The sequence below is a fragment of the Theropithecus gelada genome, chromosome 13, assembly GCF_003255815.1.
Source record: "Theropithecus gelada isolate Dixy chromosome 13, Tgel_1.0, whole genome shotgun sequence".
Lineage (NCBI taxonomy): Eukaryota > Metazoa > Chordata > Mammalia > Primates > Cercopithecidae > Theropithecus > Theropithecus gelada.
In genome coordinates, this window is record NC_037681.1 from 90159565 (window position 1) to 90172893 (window position 13329).

General features: G+C 40.2%; 1 protein-coding gene across 2 annotated transcripts in view; it reads right to left on the reverse strand.

Moving 5' to 3' along the window:
* Positions 1 to 13329, reverse strand: part of AAK1 (AP2 associated kinase 1) — a 165050-nt gene that overhangs the window by 68205 nt on the left and 83516 nt on the right. The gene's annotated exons all lie outside the window — the stretch shown is intronic.

Here is a 13329-nt window from a genome sequence, read left to right on the forward strand (position 1 = left end):
GATGGTGGTGAGAATGAAACTGGATTGCACAGAATGGGAGTTGAGTGAGTAGGGCCAGGGTCTACAGATTACTCTTGCAGAACATTTGTGCCTAAGGCAGCAGCACCGAGGAGAAAGGGTGTTTAGGATGGGAAAAAACTGAGCACCAGAAAGAGGAAGGAGTCAAGAGAAGAGAGCTTTAAGATACAGGAGAGGATGATGATAATTGACAGAAAAAGTCCTATAAGTAGAAGGGTGGGATTAAGAGTACTGTTCGAGGGACTGGTCTTAGGGTAACTTTTTTTTTTTTTTTCCCTGGCAAGCAGGAAGGAGGCAAGGATGGCTGTGCATGTTGATTTAAGGCGGAAGAAAAAGAGAACTCAAGTGAGTTCGGATCTGTTGTTTTATTTTGGTAGAGAACAAGGTCATTTCCTAAATGTATAGGAATGACAAAGAAGTTTGATGAGACAAAAGACTTAGAGCATCTGCTTTGGATAATAGATAAGGGAGATGATGAAGCTAACACACATTCTCTAGAATTCAAGTTTTTCCCAAACAGAAAATGATTTTGGGACTCACATTTTAGTGGCCTATCCTTCCCTCTGCTTTTCCATCTCATCATCAACCCATCCAGAACTCATTTCCGTTTACACATTCCTGAAAGTAGAAGAACTGGAGAGAAGTTCTTTGCAACCAAAATAAAGATCATATCCTCCAAATATTCAAAGATGAATGAAAGACTCATGTCCTTACATTGAACTATTTGAAAAAGAATCAGCAATGTTGCCTCCGAGTTGGTCTCATCCTAAGAGGACTAATAAAGCATCCGGCAGAAAGCAAAAAAATATTGGTAGAACCATGCTATGGTTTGAAGGCTTGTGTCCCCTCCAAAATTCATGTTAAAACTTAAACCCCCAATGCAATAGTATTAAGAGATGGGGCCTTTAGGGGGTGATTAAGTCATGAGGGCAGAGCCCTCATGAATGGGATAAGCAACTTTATAAAAGGGCTGGAGGGAACTAGCTAGGCTCGTTTGTCCTTCTGCTTTCCACCATGTAAAGACAAAGCATCCTCTCCAAAGAAAGCAGCGCTCAAGGCACCATCTTGAAAGCAGAGACCAGGCCCCTACCAGACACTGAACCTGTCAGCACCTTGATGATTTTGGACTTCTTACCCTCTAGAACAATAAGAAAATAAATTTCTCTTCTGTATAAACTACCCAATCTCAGGTACTTTGTTATAGTAATACAGATGGACTAACACAAGCCAACAGGAGGTAAAGAGGCATTAAAGGACCAAAACTGGATCATCAACATCTGCAGATGGCACCTTGCCAAGATGTTTGCCAAGATGTCTGCTGAACAGTTCAAGTCCGAATTGCTGTTCATTTTCTCTTCTGCAGATATCCTGAGATACGTCCAAGCAGAAAAGACCCCCTCTTTGGAGAGAGACAATGGCATTTGGCTTTAATGACCTGATGATGCAGCAACATCTCAGATTTTAGAGTAAAACTCCACTAGTTTATAACTCTGATGGAGAAGATCTGTTTGAATGGCTGTGAAATGTAGAAAAGGTCAAGAGAAAATCTTACCACAAGTTGAGAATGACTCACATTTAAGGTACACTGGCAGTAGCTCCTGCCCTGTTCTCAGCAGCAACAGGCCAGAGAGGGCCAAGCTTTCCTCTGATTTTGGTTAGAAGACCAGATCCAGACTTACGGAACAGAAATGGATGGAGCGGTATAGAATGGAAGCACACAGGGAATACCTCAGCTACAAACTGCTTACTCAGAAAAAGGCAGGATGAGGGAAAGATGCTTTGCTGCCCTTGCCTACAACTATTATCTGGAGTACCAGAATTATGATGAGTATTAGTCAAAATGTGGTTTTCAGGGAAGTGGGGAACGTTCAGTTAAACCATAGATAAGATCACTACTACATGATTTAAGCAATGATAAGCTTAAAGAGTTTATTTATTTTAAGTTTTATTTTTAAACCATCATTAAACAACATTAATAAAGTATTGAAAAACTATTAGAAGACCTGCTTTATTAAATAGATACTTTTAAATGGTTTGTAGTTACCTTATTAATTTTCATATTTAACTGCTTGAAAAACCTTTTTCATAAATACATGCAAAAGCTACCAGTTTTGAAAACCAGGCCTTCAACCCAGGTCCTATAGATTATCACAAATCCCAAGTTTATCTGGCGCCTTAATTAATGGTGCTTGAAGCGCAGCATGGTATACTATCCCTGGCCTCAAAATTCCTGTGACAGAAGAATTCCTAGTAAAGAATCTTAAGGCCTTATGAAAAAAAGGGAAGATTCAATTTCTAAGTATATCTATTTATGTTCAAGAAAACAAATATAGCATTCTAAATTGCCCATCAATAACATGTCACTCACTTCAAAACAGTAAAAATGAACATTGCACATAACTATATGTCATTAGCTCAGGCTACCCTTCCTTGGATCTTCAGCATGACATGTGCAAATCCATAATGATGGAAATTTGCTTACTGCTTGCATTTGCAGATAGTACGTTTTCAAAGAAGCATCGTCTACCTGCTTTGACCCTCCTTTCAAACATTCAACGTTTTCTGACTTTATGACTCAGCACTACTGCTGTCTACTTCTGGGATCACATTATGGTTCCACAGAACCTCTTAAGCAAATTTCAGCTTCTTCTTAACTTAAAGATGAAAGAAAGCAGTTCTAAGGTCTACAATTAGTTTCTCTCAAGATTGCTTTTTTTTTTTTTTTTTTGATATGGAGTCTTGCTCTGTCACCCAGGCTGGAATGCAGTGGCACGATCTCAGCTCACTGCAACCTCCATCTCCCAGGTTCAAGTGATTCTCTTGCCTCAGCCCCCTGAGTAGCTGGGATTACAGGCGCATGTCACCACTCCTGGCTAATTTTTGTATATTTAGTAGAGACACGGTTTCGCCATGTTGGCCAGGCTGGTCTCGAACTCCTGACCTCAGGTGATCCACCCACCTCAGTCTCCCAAAGTGCTGGGATTACAGGTGTGAGCCACTGTGCCCAGCCACCAAGACTGCATTATAAATGTCTTCTGCTTTACTATTCCCTCTCCCCTCTTCTCTCTATAATCCTAAATTTCCTTTATAATTCTTTCAAGAGGAGTTATTTACTGGCAAACAAAAACTATCAAGTCCAGTGCAACAGTAAAACAAAAAGGATTTTGAGATCTAGGCTGGCCTTGGAGTCTATTGGAGACCTTTTTGGACTTCTGCTATATAAGAAGTTCCAGCTATTTTTCTCTTCTCTATAACCATATTTATTCTACCTTTCCAAAGTCTTTTTTTTTTTTTTTTTTTTGAGACAAAGTCTCACTGTCACCCAGGCTGGAGTGCGGTGGTGTGATCTCAGCTCACAGCAACCTCCACCTCCTAGGTTCAAACAATTCTCATGCCTCAGCCTCCTAAGCAGCTGGGATTACAGGTGTGCATCACCACGTCTGGCTAATTTTTTGTATTTTTAGTAGAGACGGGGTTTTGCCATGTTAGCAAGGCTGGTCTCGAACTCTTGACCTCAAGTGATCTGCCAGCCTTGGCCTCCCAAAGTGCTGGGATTACAGGCATGAGCCACCATGCCCAGCCACCAAGATTCCATTATAAATGTCCTCTGCTTTACTACTCCTTGGTGCTGAGCTTATAGGCATGAGCCACTGTGCCTGTCCCCTTTCCTAAGTCTTACTCATTAATTAATCTTGTACTTACCAAACAGACCCTTAAAGTCATCTAGAGTCTAATTCTAGAATCGTGCTGCTCAAACTTTAATATTTGTATGAATTACATGGGAATCCTGTTAAAAAGCAGATTCTAATCCAGAAGCCCTGGCATAGGCCTGAGATTCTAAGTTTCTAATAGGTGTGTAACTATGTTGCTGGTCAATAACCCTTAAAGAAGCAAAGATATAGAGCAGTGCTATTCAAAATGTGGTCCACAAACATCTGCTGGTTAGTAAACTATTACCAGAAGGTAAGGAAATAAGGAGCTTGCTCCAGGACATAAATCAATCAAATCACTAAGCTCATTTTTTCCCCTCAGCAAGATCTTGCCTGTGAGGGAAGCAGTTCAGTGATTTACATTATGGCACAAGATTCTCTGAGTAGTATTGGTACATTTATACTCAACTGATTTTTGACAAGGGTGCCAAGACAATTCAACAGGTGAAGAATGGTCTTTTAAAAAAGTAGTGCTCAGACAAGTGGGAATTATTTGGATCCCTACTTCACACCATATACAAACATTAACTCAAAATGGATCAAAGAACTAAAAATTCCTCAAAGAAAACATATTTGCAAATCTTTGTGACTTTAGATGAGGCAATGGGTTCTTAGATACAACACTTAAAGCTCAAGCAATCAAGCAAAAAGCAGATAAATCACACTTTGTTGAAATAAAAAACTTGTGTTTCAAATGGCACTACTAAGGAAGTCTAAAAACAACACATAGAATAGAAAATATTTACAAATCATACATCTGATAAGGATTTAGTGTTCAGAATATGTAAAGAACCCTTCCAACTCAACAACAACAAAAAAGACAACCCATTGTAAAAATTAGCAAAGGATCTGAATAGATATTTTTCCAAAGAGCATATACAAATGGCCAAAAGCATATGAAAAGATGATCAACATCATCAATCATTGGGGAAATGTAAATCAAAATCACAATGAAATACCATTTCACATCCACTAAGATGGCTATAATAAAAAACAAATAATAAAAAAAACTGGCAAGGATGTGAAAGTTGGAATCCTTTTATATTACTAGTAGGAATATAAAATGATGCAGCTGCCAAAACAGTCTGACAGTTCCTCAAAAAGTCAAGTTATCATATGACCTAGAAATTTCACCCAAGAGATGTGAAAATATTATGTCCACACAAAAATTTCTACACAAATGTTCATAGCAACATTATTCACAATAGCCAAAATGTGAAAATAACCCAAATTCCATCAACTGATAAATGAATAAATAAAATGTGGTATATTCGTACAACAGAATATCACAAGCCACACAAAGGAATGAAGTACTGATACATGCCATGACATGGATGAACCTTAAAAACAATATGCTAAGTGAAAACAGACACAAGAGGTCAAATATTGTATGAGTCAATTTATATGAAATATCTAGAATATGCAGTAAAAAGATTAGTGGTTATCAGGCTGGGGAGAGGGGGAGTAAGAAAAGACTGCTAACAGGCTGGAAGTTTCCTTCGGGGGGTAAGAAAAAAGTGTTCTAAAATTAGATAGTGGTGATGGTTGCACAACCTTGTGAATATACTAAAAATCACTGAACCATATGCTTTAAAAGGGTGAATTTTATCTCAATTTGTATACACACAAAAGTAACATGACAGACTGGGAGGAAAATACATTTTTGTAAGTCAACACACAGGAGGAGAAAAGCGTAAGAAAAAAAAAGATCCTTTGAGTAACACTGATCTAGAGCAACCAGGCAGCCCATATCTGAATCCCCACTACAGCCTTTTGACAAGCTGTTTCTTTCTTTCCTTCCTTTCTTTCCCTTCCTTCCTTCCCTTCCTTCCTTCCCTCCCTCCCTTTCTTTCTTTCCTTTCTTTCTTCCTTTCCTGTCCTGTCCTTTCCTTTCTCTCTCTCTTTCCTTTTTTTTTTTTGAGACAGTCTTGCTCTGTCATCAGGCTGGAGTGCAGTGGCGCGATCTCGGCTCACTGCAACCTCCATCTCCCAGGTTCAAGTGATTCTCCTGCCTTAGCCTCCTGAGTGCTGGGACTACAGGCATGCACCACCACGCCCAACTCATTTTTGTATTTTTAGTAGAAACGGGGTTTCACCATCTTGGCCAGGATGGTCTCGATCTCTTGACCTTGTGATCTTCCTGCCTTGGCCTCCCAAAGTGCTGGGACTACAGGCGTGAGCCACCGAGCCCAGCCGACAAGCTGTTTTCTTAGAATAATACCACTTCCTTAGGCCCTCAGCCAATCTACAGATAGCCCTCACCATTAGACAGTTCTTCCTTACCTATCTGGAATCTTCCACCTCCTGATTTTCTAGACTGTCCTCTCCAGAGCAAAATTAGCAAGTCTAGTTTATTTTTCCACTTTCTAAAAAGGTGAGGCTGGGCGCGGTGGCTCACCTGTAATCCCAGCACTTTGGGAGACCAAGGTGGGTGGATCACCTGAGGTCAGGAGTTCGATAACAGCCTGACCAACATGGTGAAACCACATCTCTACTAAAAATAAAAAAATTAGCCGTGCGTGGTGGCATGCGCCTGTAGTCCCAGCTACTCAGGAGACCGAGACAGGAGAACTGCATGAACCCAGGAGGTGGAGGTTGCAGTGAGCCAAGATTGTGCCACTGCACTCCAGCCTGGGTGACAGAGTGAGACTCAGTCTCAGAAAATGATATAAATAAATAAATGAGAAGTAAAATATAATAAACAGGTGAAATAATATTATTTAGACTGAGTTTTCTTTTCTCCATGTGAAACATCCCCTCTTTCTCTGACATGGTTTTTAAGACCATTTTGGCTGCTCCTACATTGATGTGCTTTGCTCTGCTATATTCTTTTTATAAGAATGGCCTCAGGAAATGAATGAAATACTTTAGGCTTGGTCTGACTCATGCAGAGTAGACAGCACTATCACCTTCTATAATTCTATTAATGTAGCTAAAAATTACATTATTTTTGTCTTTCGGCACCCACATCATACTATACATGCATTCTGAATTAATTGACCACTTAAATACCTAAGTCTTTTTCCACTTATGCTGCTTTTAATCTCTGCCTCCCAAGAACTATGCTTGTAAAGTTGATTAAAATTTCAAGTGTATGATCTTACCTTATTATTTCACTTCATTAGAATCAGTCCACTTCTCCAATTTGTAAGAACCATTTTGGAGCCTGATTCTGTAACTCATGCAGTTATTACATCTTCCAACTTTATAAAGGCACATAATTGATCATTGTATCTTTTATTTCTTTAAGCAAGTTATTTGTTAAATATAAAATAACATAAAATTAATGGTAAGCCACAATGCTTTCTTTTTAGAAAGTTTCCTCCAGATTAATATCAAACCACCTATCAGAAACCTTTATAACCAGTAGCAATTCAGCCTAGACTCTTCATTTTGCTGACAGATGTCTGGTGAGTGTCCTTATCAAAACACCTGGCCAAAGTCCACAGATACTGGATCTACTGCACCCCACGGAGCTCTCTATCCAGACATCTTCCCAAAGGAGAACAGGATGTTGTTATGACATGGTTTGTTCTTACTGAACCTGAAGACTCTTTGGGTCTCTGCTTACTCATCCAAGTGACTACAAAACAGCTTAAAATATCTTTTTCTTTCTTTTTTTTTTTCTTTGAGACGGTGTCTTGCTCTGTCACCAGGCTAGAGTACAGTGGCGCAATCTCAGCTCACTGCATCCTCTGCCTACCAGGCTCAAGCGATTCTCCTGCCTCAGCCTCCTAAGTAGCTGGGATTTCAGTCGTGCACCACCATGGCCAGCTAATTTTTGTATTTTTAGTAGAGACAGGGTTTCGCCATGTTGGCCAGGATGGTTTCGATCTCTTGACCTCATGATCCGACTGCTCAAAGTGCTGGGATTATAGACGTGAGCCACCGCGTGCCCGGCCTCATTTTTTTTTTTTTAATTTTTATTTATTTATTTAGACGAATCTTGCTCTGTCGCCCAGAGCAAGAATGCAGTGGCACAATCTTGGCTCACTGCAACTCCCACCTCCCTGGCTCAAGCGCTTCTCTTGCCTCAGCCTCCTGAGTAGCTCTGATTACACGTGTACACCACCATGCCCAGCTAATTTTTGTATTTTTAGTAGACACAGGGTTTGGCCATGTTGGACAGGCTGGTCTCAAACTCCTGACCTCAAATGATCCACCCTCCTCGGCCTCCCAAAGTGCTGGGATTACAGGCATGAGCCACCACACCCAGCCGTCATTCATTTTTAAAGGGTGTAATATATTAACATTTAAATAGTACATAATACCAGACAATTTTTTTCCTACTGCAATCCCCATCCCCTATAGTGAACCACTTTTATTGTTTCTTTCTTTCATGTTTCCTGTGTTTTTTCAGGCAAATTCAAACAATTATGTATTATGTATATACACACCCGCCCCCCCAACTTTCTTACACAAAAGATATAATCAAAGCATCTTTGAAAATAATCTGTGTTTTCACTTATAGGTGGGAGCTGAATGATGAGAACACATGGACACATAGTGGGGAATGACACACACTGGGGCCTGTGGGGGGTGGTGGGGGGAGGGAGAGCATCAGGAAGAACAGCTAATGCATGCTGGGCTTAATACCTAGGTGATGGGTTGTTCCGTGCAGCAACCCACCATGGCGCATGTTTACCTATATAACAAACCTGCACATCCTGCACATGTACCCTGGAACTTAAAAGTTGAAGAAAAAAATAAAATAATCTGTTCCAGATTCGTGTCCCAGAACAATCCTGAGCTTCCTACTGTACAGGATCTATCTTCTACCCTTTGTAGAATAAGAAACCATTTGTCTGCTTTGAATCATCTGATCTCTTCTCTTCGAAGCAAATCCTCAAACATTACTGGTGGCAGCTTAGTGTCCTCATTATCAAGCTCAATGAGGATGTAATCCATCTGGGCCAGGAGATGTGAACACAGAACAGCCTTGACGCATCTGGAGCTTTAGCTGTTTCCTATCACTGTTCTTACCCCTTTAGGTCTGAAGGTAATTAATCTTTTCCTGCTTTTAGGCAAAGGGATCAGAAGTCCAAAACCTACCCTCCAAATGTCCATCAGAAGTCAGATCCCTTCAACTCTATCAGAGCGTACATCCCAGATAGATCAAAGAACTCAGACCGGACTCCAGTACATGGTGGACAGCATTTATCAAAATAAAACGTGAAACCACTCGGTGAAACCGCTAACAGTTCTCTCTGCGTTTGGATACAACATGCCCATCATTCCTCCACTGAAAGTACAGAGAGGAATCTGCTTGAGTATTAACACCCAAGCTTCAGCATATTACACAGCATGTTACATCTGATTCCCTTCACAATTCCTACAGTCGCTGACAGAGGTAGGGCTGGGGTTACGGCTTCTATCTGACAGAAGTCTGAGACTTAGTGGGCTTAAAAACGTCACATAGGACTTCAGATTTAAAACAGTAAGAAATTTTTAAAAAGTGGGAAGATTCAGTCCATTTTAAAACTTATTTAGCTACAGTAATCAAGGCTGTGTGGTATTGGTAGAAGGATAGGTACATAGATTAATGGAAGGGAATAGAGAATACAGAAAGGCCTGGAAATGGACCCTGACAATTAAGTTCAACTGATTTTTAACCAAGATATTCAATGACAGCCTTTTCAATAAATGGTACTAAGAGCAATTAGATATCCATGAGGAAAAAATGAACCACAACCTAAGTCTCATTATGCAAAAATTAAGTCAAAATGGCTAGGTGCAGTAGCTTAAGCCTGTAATCCCAGCACTTTGGGAGGCCAAAGCAGGCAGATCACTTGAGGTCAGGAGTTCAGGACCAGCCTGGCCAACATGGTGAAACCCCATCTCTACTAAAAATACAAAAATTAGCTGGGCATGGTGGTGCGTGCCTGTACTCCCAGCTACTCGAGAGGCTGAGGCAGGAGAATCGCTTGAACCTGGGAGGCAGAGGTTGCAGTGAGCTAGGATTGTGCCACCACTTCAGCCTGGGCAACAGAGCAAGGAGACTCTGTTCCCCCACCCCCCCCCAAAAAAAAACTCAAAACGGATCATAAGTTTAAATGTAAAACTATAAAACTTAAAAGAAAATCTTCAGAATTGAGGGCTAGGCAAAGATTTCTTAGGTTTGACACCAAAAGCACAATCCATAAAAAGAACAATTGATAAACTGGACTTCACCTAAATTAAAAATAAAACAAAAACAAAAAAGATCTTAGAGTCTAAAAGTCTGGTAAATAAAATTAAACAGGATGGTTGGAATATAGAGCTGAGGAAATCTGGAACGTGAAGCAAAACGACAAAGAAATATAAAAAGAAGGGAGAAAACAAGAAAATTAGAAAATCAATTCAGGAGAACCAATATGCAAATTATGGAAATTTCAGAAAAAGGGGGAAAAAATGAAACTAAAACATCCCCCAGAATGCAAGGATATGAGTTTCTAGATTGAAACGGACCACCAAACACCTAACATAATAAATAAATGCACACGCAAAGGCGTATCAAGAAAACATTAGAAACAAAGAGAAAATTTGTAAATTTCCTTGTAGAAAATATGGGTCACTCCCAACAGACTAGACATTAGAATGACTTAGGATTTCCCAAGAGCAACACTGAAAGCTAAAATATAGTAGAACAGTGCTTTAAAAAATTTAAATGAAATGATTTCCAACTCAGAATTTTGTACTCAAACTATGATGTGCGAACATAAAATAAAGATACTTCTAGACCTGAACATTTTTTGTTTTTTGCTTTGAGACGGAGTGTAGCTCTGTCACCAGGCTGGAGTGCAGTGGCACGATCTTGGCTCACTGCAACCTCCGCCTTCTGGGTTTAAGCGATTCTCCTGCCTCAGCCCCCCAAGTAGCTGGGATTACTGGCACGCACAGCCACGCCCAGCTAATTTTTGTATTTTTAGTAGATACGGGTTTCCACCTTGTTGGCCAGGATGGTCTCCATCTTCCGACCTCATGATCTGCCCACTTTCGCCTCCCAAAGTGCTGGGATTACAGGCGTGAGCCACCGCGCCCAGCCTAGACCTGAAATTTCAAAAAAAATATATCTATCATGCATCAAAAAGCTACTGAGGCTGGACATAGTGGCTCATGCCTGTAATCCCAGCACTTTGGGAGGCTGAGATGGGAGGACCACTTGAGCTCAACAGTGTGAGACCAGCCTGGGCAACATAGCAAGACCTTGTCTCTAAGGGGAAAAAAATTTTTGCTGGGGCTGGTGGCATGTGCCTATAGTCCCAGCCACTTGGGAAGCTGAGGCAGGAGAATTGCTTGAGACCAGGAGATGGTGCCTGCAGTGAGCTATGATCGTGCCACTATGCTCCAGCGTGGGTAACAGACCCCGTCTCAAAAGAGAGAGAGAGAAAAAAAGATACTGGAGGATCAGCTCCAACAAAATGAGGAAGTTAGCCAAAAGAGGAATTACCAGTTCTAATTAAAAAAGAGAGGCAAAGGAAATGTCCAGGAAATTCCAAGATTCGACTGTAAATCAGGCAGAGAACAACCAGCTCAGGTTCCTCAGTCAGGAGACTGAGGGAGAAATCTTGAAGATGATAAAACAGACACCATTAAATGCATCTAAAAAATCCAAAAAATGGTTTACACAATTTATGGAAAATTGGCAATTAAACTGTTAAATAGTACAAAGAAAACTCAGACCAAGAGAGGGAAAACAAGACAATTAATAATTTTAGTGAAAGCAAAGTTATATAGGAAAGGCAGAGGAATCATAGTCCACCAGGAATTCAGTTGAAATAGTTTTCTTACATAATAATGTAAAAACTAATATTCATATAAACAACATATTGCCGAAGTTTACTGGTGTTCTGGAAGAATGGAAGATGAGAATACCGCAAGTATTTGGGGAGAGAGGCAAGCAGCGAATAAGTGACAGTTATGTCTTTACTTCCCATAGGAGATAATGCCTAAAATGGAAGAAAAATCAAGAACTAGCAATATTAACATGTTATTTAGAAAGACATCAAAAGAATCACCTAAAGTGGTTGCCTCTGGGACCCTGTAATGGCATAGGAGCTCTCCTTGGGGAAGTGCTTGATGTTTTTTGTAACAAGCTTAGCTCACCTATTTGAATATTAAAGCTTTGAAAGAATATAAACTAAAAACGAAACTCTCACAGCTAATACGCGTCTGGGCCAAAACTTGAACCTGTGTGATTTAACTCTTACTCAAGCCCATTAATTTGTGAGCTCCTCACGGGCCTGTGCTTCTTCGTTCCTCCACTACAATGCCTGCCTAGCACAAGTAAGCGCTCAGTGTGTTTTTAAATAAGGAGGAGAAAGTGAAATCATGGGATTGCTTTTGTAACACAAGTAAATGAGCAAGAAGGGCATTCTAGATAGAGGAAACAGCAGAAGCAAAGACAGGACACAAAGTGTGTGAGAGCTGAACAAGCACGGGCGAGGAGGGAGGAAGACAAGTAATGAGAAGCAGCCAGAAAACCCACTGCGTGTGTGAAGGAAGATACACAAGAACAGGAATCCGGAGCTATGTGCAGGGGAGTGGAAGGCATTGGTGCCTTACAGACGGGCCCACGTGGTCTTGACTGTATGTATATGGCCCTTGGGAGTTGGTTGGTGTGTCGTGCAGTGCTGACAGTTCCTTCCCACATAGTTTTGGCTTTCTAAAATCTAGAGTAGTGCCAGGCTGTCTAACATTCTGAGTACTTTCAGTAGTCCAACTACAGCCTAACTAGTTATTCTAAGCAGCCACTGAAAAGGCCACTTACGGTGAACAGGGGCAAGCGGAGCCTGGTGGGATACCTACAATGCCACGCTCTCCATTTTTGGATCCCTTATTGCTATTTAAAAAGCATTAAAATCCAGGGCATAAAAGGAATCATCTCTAGGTGAACATATGTATCTGCTACTATCATCATTCTAATATGAATTTCTTCCAAAGTTTATTAAGCATTTACTTCATGTCAAGCAGTGTGTTGGAGCATACAATTTCTGATTTTAAATAACTTACTCCCTGATAGCAGAACTGCTTACAACATAACATGTTAAGCAAATAATTGGTATAAAACAAAAGCACTGTGGAAGCACAAAGGAATAAAAGACTATATATTCAAAGTTTCTTATGTATAATGTGCGTATACTATTACATATTATTATTATATTACTTATCAGGCATAATATTATGTATAATGTCAAACAGAGGTAAAAAAAAGATGCTACTCTAACAAATTCCCATAAAATAATTCTGCTTCGATCACCATCAACTCTTGACCAATCTTATTTATCTTCTAAACCCACTCATTGTTCTAAGGACTTCATATTATTTCCTCCATATATATTTCAGCATGTATATCTAACACATAGGGACTCTTTCTTTAAACATATAAATCTGCATCTTGAAAAATGAGTAAGTTTTAAGAATTGAAGTCTAATTAACGTAATAAAATGTGCAGATTTTAAGGTGTTCAATTGAGTTTTGACACATATGTGTAACCACTATCTAAAACAACACACAGAACATTTCCATGGCCTAGAAAGTCCCCGTATACCCCTTTCTAGTCAACTTCCCGCCCCTGAATAACCATGTTCTGATTTCTATCTCCATAGATGATGTTGCCTGT